At 43.9% G+C, this 20,457-nt stretch overlaps 1 long non-coding RNA gene across 1 annotated transcript in view; it reads right to left on the bottom strand.

The window, feature by feature from the left end:
- Nucleotides 1-5,710: 5,710 nt before the first annotated feature.
- The window catches only part of LOC142074739 (uncharacterized), a 450,900-nt gene continuing 436,153 nt past the window's right edge, over nt 5,711-20,457 (bottom strand). The window contains exon 5 of the long non-coding RNA XR_012670689.1: nt 5,711-5,722. This is a non-coding gene — a long non-coding RNA (uncharacterized LOC142074739). The remainder of the gene's footprint in view (nt 5,723-20,457) is intronic.

The following is a 20,457-nucleotide window of genomic DNA, read 5'->3' as shown; positions in this document are numbered from 1 at the left end:
GCTGATCCTCCTCAAAACTCTCCTTTTCTGCCAACAGGCTGCAACTACCATTTCAGCAGTCAATGAAAAAAGAAAAAAAACCAACCAAAAACAACACAGTGAGCCTAAAGGTTACTAGGCAGTGAATTTGTGGAGGAAGTGCTTGAATGAAAACACAAACACCTGTGAACACATTCCCCCCCCCCCCCCCGCAATATTCTACAACTTTATTGATTACACAGCTATGAAAACAGCCACTTAATCCTTTAAACTTCCCATCAGAAAATGGCCACTACAACAACTTTAAAGAAGCTTTGCTATAATCTTATATTAATATCTGCAATGGACAGATTGCAGATACAATTTTGCAGATGCAAAATAGAACTATTTTGTATGACTTAGAACAAGTTAAACATGCTCATCTTTTTCCTTGAACTTTAAAAGTGGGAGAACCCAACATCTATTTAACAGTCAATAACAGTTCCTTTTTTGCCTGGCCACTGGAAATTTCACAGGAGAAACTTCTAATCATAAAAATTGTGGACAGGATTTGAGGGACATCCCATAATATAGATTGCTTTCCAGGTCAGGTTTATGCGACTGTTAAAAATCATCTCTGATTAAGGATGATCATATTATTTTGACCATCTTTGTTGAAGAATTGCCAAACAAAAATAAGAAGATTCTAACAGTTTTAATAGTAATAATAATCCTTTAAAAGTATCATTGGATTTTGATTCATACATAAAACAGTATAAATATTGCTTTCTTGGTAGGTATAAGTCTTTTTGCAAAGAGGTTTGAATTGAGTTATTCAGGAAGGGTATAAAGTGGTGTCTCAATGTTGCTTTAAAATCCTGATAAAATTCCATCAACTAAAATTCTTTTTTCTGGGTGGGGGTGGTTTTAAAAAACCCAACAGCTTCAATTAAAAAGATTGCTTTCATTGGATCATGCACTTGTTTTTAAAAATAATAATTTGCTTTTAAATCAACTTCTACACTTTTACAGCAATTGAAGATTATTGCCACATTTAATTCAATGACATTTTCCATTAAAAATATTTATCATAAAGATAGTATCCTCAGCATGGAATACAAGAGAGGCCACGACATAAAAAAATACAGCTACTTTAAGTAACCAAAGATTTATTTTTCATTTACGCAGTTACTTTTGCAAATGAGAAAAACATACTTTGTTGATGAAGGGTTACTTTAGCTTCAAACATACTATAACCCTGATATACAAATTTGCATTTTAGAGGGCTGAAGTGATTTGTTTGTTTGTTATAAGTCTTACAATCTGTTTTTGTATGGGCAATTTAACATAATGGCTAGTTTCAGATACTACATCTTATAATCAAAACAGTTAGCAACTTGAACATCCCTAAGAGATAGTTTAGTAACTATCTGTCTTAGGCTACTGTAAATGAACAGTAAATTACTCAATGTTGAATTATAAGAAAAAAATTAGTACATAAAGGATCTATGAAACAATCTGAAACCTGGATCTCATCTTCATTATATAATAATTCATCAGAATACTCCAAATTATAATTAATATCCCTAAGGAAGTCTTGAAGAAGCTGTCAGTTTGAGTCTTTCACAGATAGTATGCACTAAAATGAAGAAAAAAAAAATTGCAGTTCAGAGGAAGCTGAACATATTAAGTCCATCCTATTTTCCTGGAGGTGATTACGCAACTGCTGAACTCAATTCACAATAAAAGTATTTTTTTTTCCCCATTTTGTGTTCTAGTCACAAAAACAGCCATACAACTTACTTGTTTGGGAATGCTATCTTAAAGAGGGCAAATATATCCATAAAAGTTAACATGGCCCCATATCTTCTACGACAACAAAAGCAACAACAAATGATTAATTCACTATCATCTTTTCCATGTACAGTGACTTAATTACAGTATATATATATATACTTTCAAAGAGAATATTACCATAACAATGTAACAATGTGTTGTGGTTTAACCCTGCAGGCAGCCAAACACCACACAGCTGCTCGCTCACTACCCCCCCCACCAGTGGGATGGGGGACAGAATCGGAAAAAAAAGTAAACTTCGTGGATTGAGATAAAGACAGTTTAAAAGAACAGAAAAGGAAGGGAAAATAAAAAATAGAATATACAAAATGAGTGATGCACAATGCAATTGCTCACCACCCGCCGACCGATGCCCAAGCAGCGATCCCCCTCCTCCACCAACCCCCAGTTTAAGAACTGACCATGACGTCATATGGTATGGAATACCCCGTTGGCCAGTTTGGGCTAGCTGTCCTGGCTATGCTCCCTCCCAGCTTCTTGTGCACCTGGCAGTGCATGGGAAGCTGAAAACTCCTTGACTTAGTATAAACACTACTTAGCAACAACTAAAACATCAGTGTGTTAACAACATTATTCTCATACTAAATCCAAAACACAGCACTACACCAGCTACTAGGAAGAAAATTAACTCTATCCCAGTCAAAACCAGGACAGTATCCACCCCTTATTCCATATCATCTACGTCATGCCTAGGTCTCACATTTTTCTATACATTCCAATTGATCACCACCACTTTTCCTGTCTTCTGATATATACACACAGATATCATTCCCTTAGTCTATGGGCCATCCCTCTAAAATGTCCATTGAGTTCATTTAGTCCACGACTTTGGGCTCCATCTGTCATAACAGTCTTTCAGGGCAGGAGAGATGGTGTGTGGTGTTGGACTGTTGCATCCTGAAGCCAGTTCTGATTCCAGTATTGCTGCACTTGCCTTGGTTTCATCAAAGTTCATTCTTCATTAATATGGGTGATTCTTAGTGCAAAACCATTGAAATGACATATAGTAACCACAGAAGTGATGACATACAGTGTTATAAAGTAACTAACATGATACAATTCAGTTCATTGGCTATTTTCACCCAAAATCAAATCCCCTTGAGGTACACACCGGACTTCCCCATCCTTTCGCATTACCCACCAAGTGCACCCAGGTCCTTGAGCAAAAGCAATCCCACAGATGGGTTTTCCCTTGCCAGAGGCAGGAGTAACCCAGACTGTCTTCCCCAGCATATTTCTGATGTGCACGACAGGGACTTTATCTCCATCTACAGTACATAAGGGTTTGGATTGGGCAGGGCCAGCTCGAGTGACAGATCCCCTGGTGTTGACTAACCAGGTGGCTTTTGCTAAATGTGTATCCCAATGCTTGAATGTCCCACCACCCATTGCTCTCAGCGTAGTCTTTAGCAGTCCATTGTATCGTTCGATTTTCCCGGAGGCTGGTGCATGGTAGGGGATGTGATATACCCACTCAATGCCATGCTCTTTGGCCCAGGTGTCTATGAGGGTGTTTCGGAAATGAGTCCCGTTGTCTGACTCAATTCTTTCTGGGGTGCCATGTTGCCATAGGACTTGCTTTTCAAGGCCCAGGATGGTGTTCCGGGCGGTGGCATGGGACACGGGATATGTTTCTAGCCAGCCGGTGGTTGCTTCCACCATGGTGAGCACATAGCGCTTGCCGTGGCGGGTTTCTGGGAGTGTGATATAATCCACCTGCCAGGCCTCCCCATATTTATATTTCAACCATCGTCCCCCATACCAAAGAGGCTTTACTCGCTTGCCTTGCTTGATGGCAGCGCAAGTTTCTACATTCATGGATAACCTGTGCAATAGCGTCCATGGTTAAGTCCACCCCTCGATCACGAGCCCATCTATATGTTGCATCTCTTCTTTCATGGCCCGAGGCGTCATGGGCCCACCGAGCGATAAATAATTCACCTTTATGTTGCCAGTCCAGATCCACCTGAGCCACTTCAATCTTAGCAGCCTAGTCCACCTGCTCGTTGTTTTGATGTTCTTCAGTGGCCTGACTCTTGGGTATGTGAGCATCTACGTGACATACTCTTACAACCAGGTTCTCTACCCGGGCAGCAATATCTTGCAACGACCCTGTCGCGAGTGAGTTGTTTAGAGGCCGCTTAAAGAATCACCGTCAAAGAAATTAGCAGAAAGTGATTTTAATAGAGATTTATAAAGGTGCGACCTAATAGAATTCGATGGCAAGGTTCACTCTATTACTTATTACATGGGTGAAACATACAAGGGAAAATCATCTAAGGGTTTATATTTCAGGGACAGTCTAGGTTTCATTCACAATTTAGCAACACTTAGTTATCAACTAATCATTAACAAACTTTAGTAACGCCTAATCATTAACTATTCAATATTTGCAAAATAGGTTAGTAAGTCTACTACAATCACAACTTAATTACAGATTATGCTTACTATTAGTTCACACACACAGAGAAACATATATATATAAAAATATACAGAAGGTATACCTGTTAAAAATTCCCCTCGATTTCAGTGAAGAAATATTCACGTCGAATGTCTAGGCATTCCCTCTCAACGGGCGAAGGGTTGAGCTTCGAAAGGGACTCACCCAGGACCCAGTGGTCCTCCGAATATCGCAGGCCTGAAAGTTCGCAAGCTCTGAGAGGCGTCCCACTCAGAGGGAGATGCTGGGTGCAGCTGCTGCGGTCCAGGAGAGCTCAAAGGGCCTCACTCAGGACCACCGTTTATAGGTTCGCAAGATGGTTGGCTTTAGTCATCCGTAAATTTCCATCCTGGCCACAGTCCCAAGTGGTAATTACTAAAGAATTCTCAAGGTTTCGGTGTTGTTCTGCTGGACACCCGGGCCAGACAGTAGGAGTATGTTCCCAGCCTCAGCTATGCAGAGTTTCTGATACAGTCAAGGAGCGCTCAACTGCCAGACTCAATACACCAAGGCCGAGGTTTCATGGAAATTTCTGAGATCAACAGGCGGCCCAGATCAACAAGTGGCCCAGGGAAGAAGGGGGGTATGAATGCACCACCACAATCCACCCCGTGACTAAAGTCAATCCATCTTGATCACAGAGTGGCGGTGTGGTCGCCTCTTGCCTCTGTGCCTATAAACAGATCAATGTCATATTCCAATTGTAATTTGAGGGAAATTTTTGGTTGGTATACTTAATTATTAATATACTTAACTATTAAGGTTTTATTAAGTACAATTAAGCAATGTTATATATGCGAGGAGGTTTTGGTATTAGTGCCATTTGTTTAGTTATTTTCCACACTTTAACACATAGAATAATGTTCAACAATAAGCATAGCAGAATAGAAATTAATAAAATTGTTATGGGATGTAAAACCCAATTCAAAGTTCCTGTTGGTGACCATCTAAATAAATCATCCCACTAGTGATGTTCTCCATCCTTCTTCACCTTTTCTAGGACATCATGTATCTTCTCTGCATCATGATGGACCGTAACCAGAGTTCTTTGTCCGTTGTTTCGAATCTGGTTTAGCAATTGACTTAGGTCATCATGTTGTAACAGTTTTCGTACTAATGTGAGATTCATTCCAATGGGGGTAGGTAGTAGATCTTGATAAGATGTATAGCTTGATTGTAGCAACTGATGGGTTGTAACGGGAGCTGAATAGTTGAAGTTGCATCCCATAATCTTAGTAAAATTACAAATACAGATATTTGAGTGGTTAGATGTTTCCACAATTACGTTATCTGTAAATATAGAATCACAAAGAGTTCTCATGCAAACACATGCATTTCCAACATATATAAGTACAGTTTCAGGGGTTTCATCAGGATGTATTTCAAAATTACAAACATTTTGTTCAGTGTCAAGACAAATGTCTTGAGCTTTGATGGTATTGCTTTCACAAATAAATCCCTGTTGTTCTCACAAAACACGTGCATCAACATCAATAGTTTGCCAGTTATTCCCATTTTTTTGGGTCCATACTCTATGTTCTAACGGGTAGAGTACCGTTCCATTGTGATTTAATCCTAGCGCAATGATTGGGCATATGATATATACTGAAGCATTGCGTATTGTCAAAACAAAAGCTGTGACTCTGCTGTCAGTGGAGTCGTAAGTAAAATTGACTAGACGCCACCAAGCTTGAAATTCTTTTTCAAATTTAGTTGCATTATCCCAAACTACCTTTCGGATTTCAGTGGGCAAGGTGCCCTCATCACCTTCCCTTATAATAGCTGCCACGGTAGATTGTATCCATAATTGAGCCTGGATGCAGCTAAGAGCTAGAGAAATATTATTTTGAATTGTGCCAAATGCATTTGTGATTAGTTGGTGGTCCTTTTCATTAATTCTTTCCCATGTAGGCAATATATTAGCCAAAAGCCACTGGCTTGTTCCTAATGCTGTCAAAGATGATTGTAATGGGTGTTCTAATTTATGTAAATCACTTGTTGCCAAATTTATTTTGTTTGCTTAAAACTTCAGCATCCATGCTGTTCAATATTCCTAGTCCCATTCCCAGGATGCCAGTTACATCTCTCCTTGATCGTTTTGGAGAGGTGAGGGTTCGTCCATGTAGCCACGCTAACCATCCTGTAAAAGACGTATTCAGGAATGGTGAGCAAGCAGGTTTAATTGTAGAGATATCAACTTGCATTGATAGCTCCACTCGTTTTAGAGACCACGATGGATTAAATAGCACTTGCTGTTGTCCTATGTTCTTGATTATATAGGGATCAATGTTATAAATGTGAGGAGACAGTTTGATAGGAGGCTGAGTTGGTGAATGTGGTTGTGCGGTATCAATCCTGAATTGAAAACCTAAGCTGGAATGAGAGTTAGGGTTTGTCCAAAGACACCTTACAAGTACTGAATGGGATATAGTAAAGGTATACCAACATTCTTGTTGAAAAGGACAGGTATGTATGTTGTCTTTTCCTTCAATGTTGTTTACAACAATGTGTAAGGTTGTTGTCATACATTTAGTATGATTTTCAATTCAGCATCTTATCAAAATGGTGTCTCCTTTGGTTCCTTTTAAGGATGGAATTTGTTGGTTTTCATTTTCGTCTTTAATAATCCATTCCTGCCTATGAAAGGTGATGTTATTGTGTAGTGCTATTGCACATAAATTTAAATTAGATGTAGGTATGTTAAAAGACACATATGCATCAATCCACGGCCACCTTGTCGTACACAAATTCCAAATTTTTCATTCACTAATCATAAAATCAAACAATAGTTCTACACCACAATTACTTCAGAAGCAAAAAGTGAGTACAGGTTGCGTGAAAGTGAAATTGTACCAACAACCTGGTTCTGGTGTTTTATAGCAAGACTTCTCATTGGTTTTAGGTTTAGAGAAATTGGTGTAGTATATTTTAATTTTAGTGGATTTTCTGTGGGTACATCCATTGATTGCATGGCATCCTATTTTTATTTCTTCCCCTGGTGTGGCTTGAAGTGATAAAATTTGATGAATGTTATTATTATTGTGAGATATCTTAATTTCTTTCTGGTGTAGTGTCTCCCATCTCCATTCATCTTTTGAATATGTCTCATTCCCATGTATAACTAAAATAGCAAGGTTCAGGTTTGTCTTTTCTGTTGGTAGGGTTCCCATATTTCCAGTGTAATTTAGTAGTGCATGGTCCCAGGGATCTTGTGTCTGAACTAAAAGGATTATACTTATCTCGACTAAAAGGAAGAATAAAATTGGGTTGGGGAGATGCTGCTGCTGTTGTTGCCATCGGTATAGGTTCATCTTCTCCTGTTTAAAAAAAAAGAAAGAAGACGTTTCGGTGGGGAAGGCCGAACGGGTTACCCCTTTTAGAAAGAAGGAAGAATCCATCTAGTACTGATTCTATGTTTTGCATCACTGCTATCAGTAGCTTCCCAAGCCAGTGGGCCACGGGGTTTAGTTAAAGTCATAGGCACAGTTCCAATTTGTGGTAAATTTACCATAACAGGTTGTCCTGGCTGTAATGTTAGTGGACATTTTCTTTCATCAGTAGGGGGGGTATTAGATTTAGCTTTTACAAAGAATGCTCAGCTCACAGGGCTTCCAGTGGGTCCGTATCGATTGTTTAATTGATGGAGTACTTCGAAAAGTTGTGTATCCCACCGGACTTCGTGTGGCTTAAGACTCTGTTTTAATAAGCCATTAGCTCGTTCTATCATCCCATTTGATTGGGGGTAGTAAGGGGTATGGAATACCCATTGAATTTCTTTCTGTTTTGCCCATTCTTGCACTTCCCTATTTGTGAAATGTGAGCCATTATCACTTTGGATAGCATCAGGAGTAGGTAGACTAGAGAACCAAGAAGATAGTCCTCGTACTGTGTTTTTCCCATCAGCTTTTCGGCATTTAGTTACCATAAGCAAGCTGGAGACTACTTCTACCCCTGTGAGGATATATCGATATCCTGCAGAAGATTTTAGTGGTCCAATGTAATCAATTTGCCATGTAGACCACAAAGTCTTTCCCTGACTGATATGTAAGGGGGGTGCTTTAGCAGGATGATTCATTTGTAATTTTAATCTACATTGAGGACATTCTGTAAGAATAATTTCACAGGTTTTCCTGTTTAGGGACCAACCCTTACTTTGTGCAACAAAATAAAGTGCTTCTTTACCTGTATGACCTAATTTTTGATGTAGCCATTCTCCCAATCGATACCACTCAGAATTTAAGGAATTTCCTATTTTTATTTTTCTAATTTTTGCCAATTCATCTACCTTTTGATTCCAGTTTGTGGCTGGTTCATTATTTTTGGCATGAGCTTTCACCCATCCCATCTTGAATGGAGTGTTTCTGGCTATTTTAAGGAATAGTTGCCAATCTTGAGATCTCCAAACTGGAGATCTATTTACTTCCCAGTTCAGGACTTCCCACTGACAAAGCCACTGCGTGGCACCTGCCCACACGGCATAGGAGTCAACATAGCTCCGTTTTGTGCTGCTAAAACAACTGCCCTTAATTCTCCTACTTGTGCACTACCTTCACCTTTTCCTATGATTTGTTTGCCAGTGTTGATGTTTAATGCAGCAGCCTTGTATTGCCATCTGCCATTTATTCTCCTTGCTGAGGCATCAGTAAACCAAATATCTTCTGATGGTGTTCCCTCGGTAAAGGGAGGTGCATTTAAAATAGGTGAGGGTTTAAAAGGTTGTTGTAATGCTAATGGGTCTGCATTTATAGGCATCTGTAATTTAGGGAGTTTAGTGTGTCCTTCAGTTAATCTTATTTCCTCTGCAATTTCTGTCAAATAAGCATACCATTTCCTAATTGTAGGCTTTTCTGCAATTCCTTCTGGGGGGGCAGTCCCCTTTAGAACTGCTTCTAATAAATTAAATGGACCTCTGGTTTGTACAGGTTGTTCCTGGTGTATTTTCTCAGCTTGTTTCACTGCTCGGACTAAAGATAAAAGTCCTTTTTCCCACTCGGAATATCTCTGTTCTGTCTCTTTAAGTGCAGTCGAACTGAACATCAAAGGTCTTTTTGGTCCGTCAGGGCCAGTTTGGAACAGGTTACAGTAAGTACCGTGTTCAGCAAAAACCCATTCTGCTATAATAGGGTCGTGGGGGTGTAGTGGTCCCAATGATTGATATGCTTTTAATTCCTGAATTAGAGTTTTGACTGCCTCTTCATGTTCTGAATTCCATTCCCATGATTTTCCTTTTCGTAAAAGTGAATATAGCGGGCGAGCAATGATAGAAAATCCAGGTACATGTTTCCTCCAATATCCTAAAGTACCCATAAACTGTTGCAATTCTTTTCTAGATCGGGGCATCTGCAATTGTTCTATTTTACTTAGGGTGTCTGGTGGAATAGTTGCACTACCTGCAATCCACCAAATACCTAAAAATTTTACTTCTTTACTTGGTCCCTGACATTTCTCAGAGGGAATTTCAATTTCTGCATTATGTAACACTTGCCACACTGCTGTTGCTGCTTCCCCTACCTCTTCAGAGGAATCTCCTCCGATTAGAATATCATCTATATATTGGTACAGTTTCACATTCTGGGGAAGTGAGACTGTTTGTAAAAGCTCAGCAAGCGCGGCATGAGCAATTGTGGGTGAATGTTTATACCCCTGTGGGAGTCTGTTAAAGGTGTATTGTATACCTTCCCAAGTAAAAGCAAACTTCTCTTTATCTTTTTCCTGTAAAGCAATCATAAAGAACATATCCTTTACATCTAATGCTGCCATCCATGGGTGTGCGGCTGCTTGTAATGTGGCTGTTAAAGTTGCAATATTAGGTACGGCAGCTGTTAGCGGAGCTGTGTTGGCATTTAAGCGCCGATAATCAATTGTTAATCGCCACCTCCCGTCTGGTTTTCCCACTGGCCAAACTGGTGAATTATATGGGGAGTGGGTTCTGGAAATAATATGCCGCTTTTCCAGATCTGCTATTACTTCAGAGATTCCAGCTCGTGCCGCAGCAGAAATCGGATACTGCGGGACGTTAGTGATTTTTGAATCAGGGAATACAGGAGTTGCATGGAGTACGCGCACTATCATTCCCTGATTTTTATCAGGGTTAGGGTCGACATTTGAACTGAAGGACCACACGCTGCCCTCCGGCAGACACCAGGTTCGACTGTTCAAAACATCGAAACCTAAAATATTTTCATTGTGATCTTTAATTGCAAAGCAAGTAGATGATACACGTTTCTCACCCGGGAGCCATAAATTAACTTTTGCAGTTTGGCACATAACACTTCCTCCGTTCACTCCAGTGATTTTAACTCTTTGCCGTCCAGGTCGTACACCCAGCTTCTCGGCATCTTGCTGTGTTAATATTGAAATTTGTGCTCCCGTATCTATTAAAAATTTTACCAATTGTTGTCGAGGACCAACTGGAATTAAAATATATTTTGCTTTAATGATGGGTGTAGCCTCATATTCAGAGGAATCTAAGGGGAACAAGGGGTCATCATTTCCCTCATCATAGTCATCAGGATCACCACAAATATCACCATCCAGTTCCTCAGCGGATACAATTAATTTCCTAATCTGTACAATGTCAGGGGGATTGGGAGCCCGCATAAGCATCGTCTCGATCTTTTCTTCCAACTTTTGTGATTTCTCCTTTTCTTCCTGTAACTGTTTTTGCAGCTGCTCGATTTTCAAGGACAGTATTAATTCAGCTTCCTTTCTGCCTTCTATTTCTTCTTTCAGGTCCTGCTCCCTTCTATTGTTATTCTTTCTGTACTGATAAGCAGCATCCAAACAGGTGCCTAACATTTTGCAAATAATTCCTTTTCCATCTTTTATATAGCCCTTAGCTACTTTTAGTTGTTTTTCCACAGCTTCCCAATCATGCCAATTATTACGAGCCCATTCTTCTGAGAATTTAAGATTTGCATTTATTCCATGTTTTTTGTAAGTAATCAGTGATACTACTTGCCATCCTGCCGACTACGCCAATTTGTCGCGAGTGAGTGGTTTAGAGGCCGCTTAAAGAATCACCGTCAAAGAAATTAGCAGAAAGTGATTTTAATAGAGATTTATAAAGGTGCAACCTAATAGAATTCGATGGCAAGGTTCACTCTATTACTTATTACATGGGTGAAACATACAAGGGAAAATCATCTAAGGGTTTATATTTCAGGGACAGTCTAGGTTTCATTCACAATTTAGCAACACTTAGTTATCAACTAATCATTAACAAACTTTAGTAACGCCTAATCATTAACTATTCAATATTTGCAAAATAGGTTAGTAAGTCTACTACAATCACAACTTAATTACAGATTATGCTTACTATTAGTTCACACACACAGAGAAACATATATATATATAAAAATATACAGAAGGTATACCTGTTAAAAATTCCCCTCGATTTCAGTGAAGAAATATTCACGTCGAATGTCTAGGCATTCCCTCTCAACGGGCGAAGGGTTGAGCTTCAAAAGGGACTCACCCAGGACCCAGTGGTCCTCCGAATATCGCAGGCCTGAAAGATCGCAAGCTCTGAGAGGCGTCCCACTCAGAGGGAGATGCTGGGTGCAGCTGCTGCGGTCCAGGAGAGCTCAAAGGGCCTCACTTAGGACCACCGTTTATAGGTTCGCAAGATGGTTGGCTTTAGTCATCCGTAAATTTCCATCCTGGCCACAGTCCCAAGTGGTAATTACTAAAGAATTCTCAAGGTTTCGGTGTTGTTCTGCTGGACACCCGGGCCAGACAGTAGGAGTATGTTCCCAGCCTCAGCTATGCAGAGTTTCTGATACAGTCAAGGAGCGCTCAACTGCCAGACTCAATACACCAAGGCCGAGGTTTCATGGAAATTTCTGAGATCAACAGGCGGCCCAGATCAACAAGTGGCCCAGGGAAGAAGGGGGGTATGAATGCACCACCACAGACCCCCACAGGCCATGAGTCAGTATAGAGATAAAGTACTGGCCATTTTTCTCATTCAGCAATGTCCAAGGCCAGCTGGATGGCTTTCACCTCTGCAAACTGGCTCGATTCATCTTCTCCTTCAGCATTTTCTGCGACTTGGCGTATAGGACTCCATACAGCAGCTTTCCACCTCCGATGCTTTCCCACAAGGCGACAGGACCCATCAGTGAACGGGGGATATTGCTTCTCGTTTTCTGGTAGTTTATTATACAGTGGGGCCTCTTCAGCACGTGTCACCTCCTCCTCTGGGGATATTCCAAAATCTTTGCCTTCTGGCCAGTTTGTGATCACTTCCAAGATTCCTGGGCGACTGGGGTTTCCTATTCGGGCCCGTTGTGTGATCAGCGCAACCCACTTACTCCACGCAGCATCGGTTGCATGATGTGTAGAGGGGACCCTCCCTTTGAACATCCAGCCAAGCACCGGCAGTCGGGGTGCCAGGAGGAGCTGTGCTTCAGTACCAACCACTTCCGAAGCAGCTCGGATCCCTTCATATGCTGCCAATATCTCCTTCTCAGTTGGAGTGTAGCGGCCCTCGGATCCTCTGTATCCCCGACTCCAGAACCCTAAGGGTCGACCTCGAGTCTCCCCTGGTGCTTTCTGCCAGAGGCTCCAGGTAGGGCCATTCTCCCCGGCTGCGGTGTAGAGCACATTCTTTACATCTTGTCCTGCCCGGACTGGCCCAAGGGCTACTGCCTGAACTATCTCCCGTTTAATTTGTTCAAAAGCTTGCTGTTGCTCAGGGCCCCATTTGAATTCGTTCTTCTTCCTGGTCACGTGATAGAGAGGGCTTACGATCTGACTGTAATCTGGAATATGCATTCTCCAAAAGCCCACAACGCCTAAGAAAGCTTGTGTTTCCTTTTTGCTAGTTGGTGGGGACATGGCTGTTATTTTGCTGATCACATCCATTGGGATCTGACGACGTCCATCTTGCCATTTTATTCCTAAAAACTGGATCTCCTGTGCAGGTCCCTTGACCTTACTTTGTTTTATGGCAAAACCGGCCTTCAGAAGGATTTGAATTATTTTCTTCCCTTTCTCAAAAACTTCTTCTGCTCTGTTGCCCCATACGATGATGTCATCAATGTATTGCAGGTGTTCTGGAGCCTCACCCTGTTCCAGGGCAGTCTGGATCAGTCCATGGCAAATGGTAGGGCTGTGTTTCCACCCCTGGGGCAGTCGGTTCCAGGTGTACTGGACGCTCCTCCAAGTGAAAGCAAACTGTGGCCTGCACTCTGCCGCCAAAGGGATGGAGAAGAACGCATTAGCGATATCATTTGTGGCGTACCACTTGGCTGCCTTTTACTCCAGTTCATATTGGAGTTCTAGCATGTCCGGCACGGCAGCACTCAGTGGCGGCGTGACTTCGTTCAGGCCACGATAGTCTACTGTTAGTCTCCACTCTCCATTAGACTTTCGCACTGGCCATATGGGACTGTTAAAGGGTGAGCGAGTCTTGCTGATCACTCCTTGGCTCTCCAGTCGACGAATCAGCTCATGGATGGGGATCAGAGAGTCTCGGTTGGTGCGATATTGCCGCCAGTGCACTGTTGTGGTAGAGATTATTACCTGTTGTTCTTCAACCCTCAGCAACCCCAAAACAGAAGGGTCTTCCGAGAGACCGGGCAAGGTGGACAGCTGTTTTATTTCCTCCGTCTCCAGGGCAGCTATACCAAAAGCCCACCGGTACCCTTTTGGGTCCTTGAAATACCCTCTCCTGAGGTAGTCTATGCCAAGGATGCACGGAGCCTCTGGGCCAGTCACAATGGGGTGCTTCTGCCACTCATTCCCGGTTAGGCTCACTTCGGCCTCCAATACAGTTAACTCTTGGGATCCCCCTGTCACTCCAGAAATACAAATGGGTTCTGCCCCTTTATAGCTTGATGGCATCAGGGTAGACTGTGCACCGGTGTCTACTAGAGCCTTATCCTCCTGTGGGTCTGATGTGCCAGGCCATCGAATCCACACAGTCCAGTAAACCCAGTTGTCCCTTTCCTCCACCTGGCCGGAGGCAGGGCCCCTCTAGTTCTGGTCATAGTATCTGTTTCTCACTTCTTGCAAACGCGAGCCAAAAATTTCTTCATCACGACTACAATCCAAAGTAAGATCAGTCCTTCTATTCTGTCTGGGGAACTGTTCACTGGAAACTGGACCGTTGTGAGACAGGTTTTTTCTGGAAAATGGAGCAGCATTTTTCCTGGGAGAACCCCCTTGTGTGATTGTTTTTCCTTGCAACTCACGTACATGTGCCTCTAGGATGAAGGTAGGTGTCGTGGTTTAACCTGGCAGGCAGCCAAATACCACACAGCCGCTCACTCACTCCACACACACACAGCGGGATGGGGAGAGAATCGGAAGGGTAAGAGTGAGAAAAACTCGTGGGTTGAGATAAAGACAGTTTAATAGGACAGAAAAAGGGAAAATGATAATGATTATGATAAAATATACAAAATGAGTGATGCACAATGCAATTGCTCACCACCCGCGCTGACCGATAACCAAGTAGCGATCGGTACTTCCTGGATCACGTCTACCATTCATATACTGAGCATGACGTCACATGGTATGGAATACCCCATTGGCCAGCTGGGCTGGCTGTCCTGATTATGTTCCCTCCCATCTTGTGTACCTAGCTCAGTCAGGAGGCACGGGAGCTGTCCTTGGACTAGGAGGGCACTTAGCAACAACTGAAAACATCAGTGTGTTATCAACATTCTCCTCATACTAAATCCAAAACACAGCACTAGGAAGAAATTTAACCCTATCCCAGCCGAAACCAGGACAGTATCCACCCCTTATTCTAATACCATTTACGTCGTGCTTAAGTCTCACATCTTTTTTTAATACATTTCAATTAACCACCACTATCTTTCTTTATATATACACACATATATATATATGCACGCACAGATATCATTCCCTTGGTCTATGGACTATCCCTCTAAAATGTCCACTGAGTTCATTTAGTCCATGACTTTGGGCTCCATCTGTTATAACACTCTTTCAGGGCCGAAGAGATGGTGTGTGGTGTTGGGCTGTTGCATCCTGAAGCCAGTTCTCATTTCGGTACTGCTGCTCTCGTCCAGTTCTATCATCGTTGCACTTTGCTCGGTTTCATCAGAGTTAGTTCATTCTTCACTAATCTGGGTGATTTTCACTGCTATACCATTGATAGCAACCATAGAAATAATGATAAACAATATCATGTAACAGTTGACATAAAAATTCAGTTCATTGGCTATTTTCACCCAAAATCAAATCCCCTTGAGGTACACACCGGACTTCCCCATCCTTTCGCATCACCCACCAAGTGCACCCAGGCCCTTGAGCAAAAGCAATCCCACAGATGGGTTTTCCCTTGCCCGAGGCAGGAGTAACCCAGACTGTCTTCCCCAGCATATTTTTTATGTGCACGACAGGGACTTTATCTCCATCTACAGTATGTAAGAGTCTTGATTGGGCAGGGCCAGCTCGATTGGCAGATCCCCTGGTGTTGACTAACCAGGTGGCTTTTGCCAAATGTGTGTCCCAATGCTTGAATGTCCCACCACCCATTGCTCTCAGCGTAGTCTTTAGCAGTCCATTGTATCGTTCGATTTTCCCGGAGGCTGGTGCATGGTAGGGGATGTGATAGACCCACTCAATGCCATGCTCTTTGGCCCAGGTGTCTATGAGGGTGTTTCGGAAATGAGTCCCGTTGTCTGACTCAATTCTTTCTGGGGTGCCATGTCGCCACAGGACTTGCTTTTCAAGGCCCAGGATGGTGTTCCGGGCAGTGGCAGGGGGCACAGGGTATGTTTCCAGCCATCCTGTGGTTGCTTTCACCATGGTGAGCACATAGCGCTTGCCGTGGCGGGTTTGTGGGAGTGTGATATAATCAATCTGCCAGGCCTCTCCATATTTATATTTCAACCATCGTCCTCCATACCAAAGAGGCTTTACTCGCTTGGCTTTTTTGATTGTAGCGCACGTTTCACATTCATGGATAACCTGTGCAATAGTGTCCATGGTTAAGTCCACCCCTCGATCATGAGCCCATCTATATGTTGCATCTCTCCCTTGGTAGCCTGACGCGTCATGGGCCCACCGAGCGATAAATAATTCACCTTTATGTTGCCAGTCCAAATCCACCTGGGCCACTTAAATCTTAGCAGCCTGGTCCACCTGCTCGTTGTTTTGATGTTCTTCAGTGGCCCGACTCTTGGGTACGTGAGCATCTACATGACGTACTTTTACAGCCAGGTTCTCTACCCGGGCAGCGATATCTTGCCCCAATGCGGCAGCCCAGATGGGTTTACCTCTGCGCTGCCAGTTGTTCGGCTTCCACTGCTACAACCACCCCCACAGGGCATTTGCCACCATCCATGAGTCAGTATAGAGATAAAGTACTGGCCATTTTTCTCGTTCAGCAATGTCCAGGGACAGCTGGATGGCTTTCACCTCTGCAAACTGACTCGATTCACCTTCTCCTTCAGCAGTTTCTGCAACTTGGCGTATAGGACTCCATACAGCAGCTTTCCACCTCCGATGCTTTCCCACAAGGCGACAGGACCCATCAGTGAACAGGGCATATTGCTTCTCGTTTTCTGGTCGTTTATTATACAGTGGGGCCTCTTCAGCACACGTCACCTCCTCCTTGGGCGATATTCCAAAATCTTTGCCTTCTGGCCAGTTCATGATCACTTCCAAGATTCCTGGGCGACTGGGGTTTCCTATTCGGGCCCGTTGTGTGTTCAGTGCGACCCACTTACTCCATGTAGCATCGGTTGCATGATGTGTACAGGGGACCCTCCCTTTGAACATCCAGCCCAGCACCGGCAGTCGGGGTGCCAGGAGGAGCTGTGCTTCAGTACCAACCACTTCCGAAGCAGCTCGAACCCCTTCATATGCTGCCAATATCTCCTTCTCAGTTGGAGTGTTTCAAGCCTCGGATCCTCTGTGTCCCTGACTCCAGAACCCTAAGGGTCGACCTCGAGTCTCCCCTGGTGCTTTCTGCCAGAGGCTCCAGGTAGGGCCATTCTCCCCGGCTGCGGTGTAGAGCACATTCTTTACATCTTGTCCTGCCCGGACTGGCCCAAGGGCTACTGCATGAACTATCTCCCGTTTAATTTGTTCAAAGGCTTGTCGTTGCTCAGGGCCCCATTTGAAGTCGTTCTTCTTCCTGGTCACTTGATAGAGGGGGCTTACAATCAGGCTGTAATTTGGAATATGCATTTTCCAAAAACCCACAATGCCTAAGAAAGCTTGTGTTTCCCTTTTGCTAGTTGGTGGGGACATGGCTGTTATTTTGTTGATCACATCCATTGGGATCTGACGACGTCCATCTTGCCATTTTATTCCTAAAAACTGGATCTCCTGTGCAGGTCCCTTGACCTTACTTCATTTTATGGCAAAGCCGGCCTTCAGAAGGATTTGAATTATTTTCTTCCCTTTCTCAAAAACTTCTTCTGCTCTGTTGCCCCATACGATGATGTCATCAATGTATTGCAGGTGTTCCAGAGCCTCACCCTGTTCCAGTGCGGTGTGGATCACTCCATGGCAAATGGTAGGGCTGTGTTTCCACCCCTGGGGCAGTCGGTTCCAGGTGTACTGGACGCCCCTCCAAGTGAAAGCAAACTGTGGCCTGCACTCCGCCGCCAAAGGGATTGAGAAGAACGCATTAGCGATGTCAATTGTGGCGTACCACCTGGCTGCCTTTGACTCCAGTTCATATTGAAGTTCTAGCATGTCCGGCACGGCAGCACTCAGTGGCGGCGTGACTTCGTTCAGGCCACGGTAGTCTACTGTTAGTCTCCACTCTCCATTAGACTTTCGCACTGGCCATATGGGCCTGTTAAAGGGTGAGCGAGTCTTGCTGATCACTCCTTGGCTCTCCAGTCGACGAATCAGCTCATGGATGGGGATCAGAGAGTCTCGGTTGGTGCGATATTGCCGCCGGTGCACTGTTGTGGTGGCGATTGGTACCTGCTGTTCTTCAACCCTCAGCAACCCCACAACAGAAGGGTCCTCCGAGAGACCAGGCAAGGTGGACAGCTGTTTAATTTCCTCCGTCTCCAGGGCAGCTATTCCAAAAGCCCACTGAAGGTAGGTTTTCCATCCCACTGCCTCATATTCTCTCCATGGTCACGCAGGTAAAACCACAGTGTGCCCCGTGGTGTGTACTTTCGATATCCTCTCTCTTGAGCAGAAGAACGCTGACTCCTAATGGCTGAGATACTGGTCCGTACAGGTGGAGAATAGGACATACCCTCTTTGAGTTGCTGGACCTTCCGGGACAGCTTCTCCACAGCCGAGACAAGGGAGGTCGAGATAGTTTCTTCGTAATCCCGAAGTCTCCTAAGATATCCACCATTGGTGCTTCTTCCTCTGCCCAGGACAGTACTGCCAATGAACTGGCATACGATGCTGGTGCGCTCCGTACCAACTTCCGCCACATGGGTCGCGTGCACTGGACGTCATCTGGGTCTTTGGGTGTTCGGACATCGTCCAGGTCACTATAAACTACCTCCAGCACACCTAATTCTCTCAGGTACTGGATACCTCTCTCCATGGTGGTCCATTTGCCTGGGCGATATATAACATCTTCCTTGAAGGGATACCTTTCCTTCACACCTGACAGCAGTCGCCTCCAGAGGCTGAGGACCTGTGTCCCTTTTCCAATTGCTTTGTCAATACCCGCTTCCCTAGCAAGGGATCCCAGCTGTTTGGCTTCCTTCCCCTCTACTTCCAGGCTACTGGCCCCATTATCCCAGCATTGGAGCAGCCAGGTAACAATATGCTCGCCTGGACAACGGCTGAAATCTTTCCGCATATCTCGCAACTCATTCAGGGATAAGGATCGGGTGGTTTCCGTCTCATTTATGAGTTCTTCCTCTTCCTCCTCCCTTCCTCATGATGGCCCTGTTTTTCCATCATCCTTTTCTAAATGACCTGACTTCCGCTTCCAAGATTTCCTCTTCTGTACAGGGGCGACGGATACCAGCGATGGTTGGTCCTCTGGTTCAGCTGTAGTACCCGTCGCGAGGGTTTGGGTAGCTGCAGTGCCTGTTGTGGGGTTTGGAGTAACTGTAGTGACTGTTGCCGGGGTTTGAGTGGCTGCAGTGCTTGTCGCACTGGTTGGAGTAACTGCAGTGACTGTTGGCGGAGTTTGAGTAGCTGCAGTGCCTGTTGTGGGGGTTGAAGTAACTGTAGTGACTGTTGCCGGGGTCTGAGTAGCCATAGTGGTTGTCGTGGGGGTTTGAGTAGTCACCGTATCTGTTGCTGGGGTTGATCTCTGGACAGTATTCCTGAATAGTTGTTTAACTCTAAACAAGGCCTGAACCACATTCAGGAGACATAGCAATATGATCATGCTTGTTTGAACATCCCAAGGATATTCAAAATTCTCAGGGAATATTGTGGACGTCTTCATGAAGAGGATAGAAGAAAAAGGAGTTTCTGAAGATATGGAAGGGAAGATGAACAAGTGGGAGAAAGTGTCCCATCCTATCTCCCCCCTAAATTCATCCTCTGAGGTGAAGACGTAAGAAGTGTAATTATTAATAGTTTCCAAAAGATAGCTCCCGAAGAACAGGAATGACGGCAGTGCTGAATACAGGCTCGTGACCAATAATTTTGTCATAACATAAAGCCAGGTCACACAGTATAGCAAAGCAATGACCTTAATCCATTTCCCAGAGATGACCAACTCCACATAAAAACTGATTATCAGCAGTATAGACAGCCAGTAAGGTGCTACATACCACAACTCCAAAAACAGATCCAACAACTCTGAGAGCAAATAAACCAACATTGTGAACATCGAGTACTAAACTGATATAATGAATGCTTATAACAAATTTGTTTTAAACCGTTCGGGTCAGATGTGTCGTTATCTCAACCCTTTGAGCCCCACGTTGGGCGCCAAAAAGGACTGTCATGGTTTAACCTGGCAGGCAGCCAAATACCATGCAGCCACTCACTCACTCCCCCCACCCCCTCAGCGGGACGGGGAGAGAATCGGAAGGGTTATCAACATTCTCCTCATACTAAATCCAAAACACAGCACTAGGAAGAAATTTAACCCTATCCCAGCCGAAAGCAGGACATAATGAATGCTTTTAACAAATTTGCCTTAACATGCTCTGGTCAGATCTTTCGTTATCTCAACCCTTCGCTGCCCCACTTTGGGCGTCAAAAAGGACTGTCGTGGTTTAACCCACTTGGCAACTAAGCACCACACAGCTGCTTGCTCACTCCCCCTC

The sequence above is a fragment of the Calonectris borealis genome, chromosome W (genome assembly GCF_964195595.1).
Source record: "Calonectris borealis chromosome W, bCalBor7.hap1.2, whole genome shotgun sequence".
NCBI classification, from domain to species: domain Eukaryota; kingdom Metazoa; phylum Chordata; class Aves; order Procellariiformes; family Procellariidae; genus Calonectris; species Calonectris borealis.
Note: the sequence above shows the minus strand (reverse complement) of the source record. Positions and strands in the feature narration are given on the sequence as shown.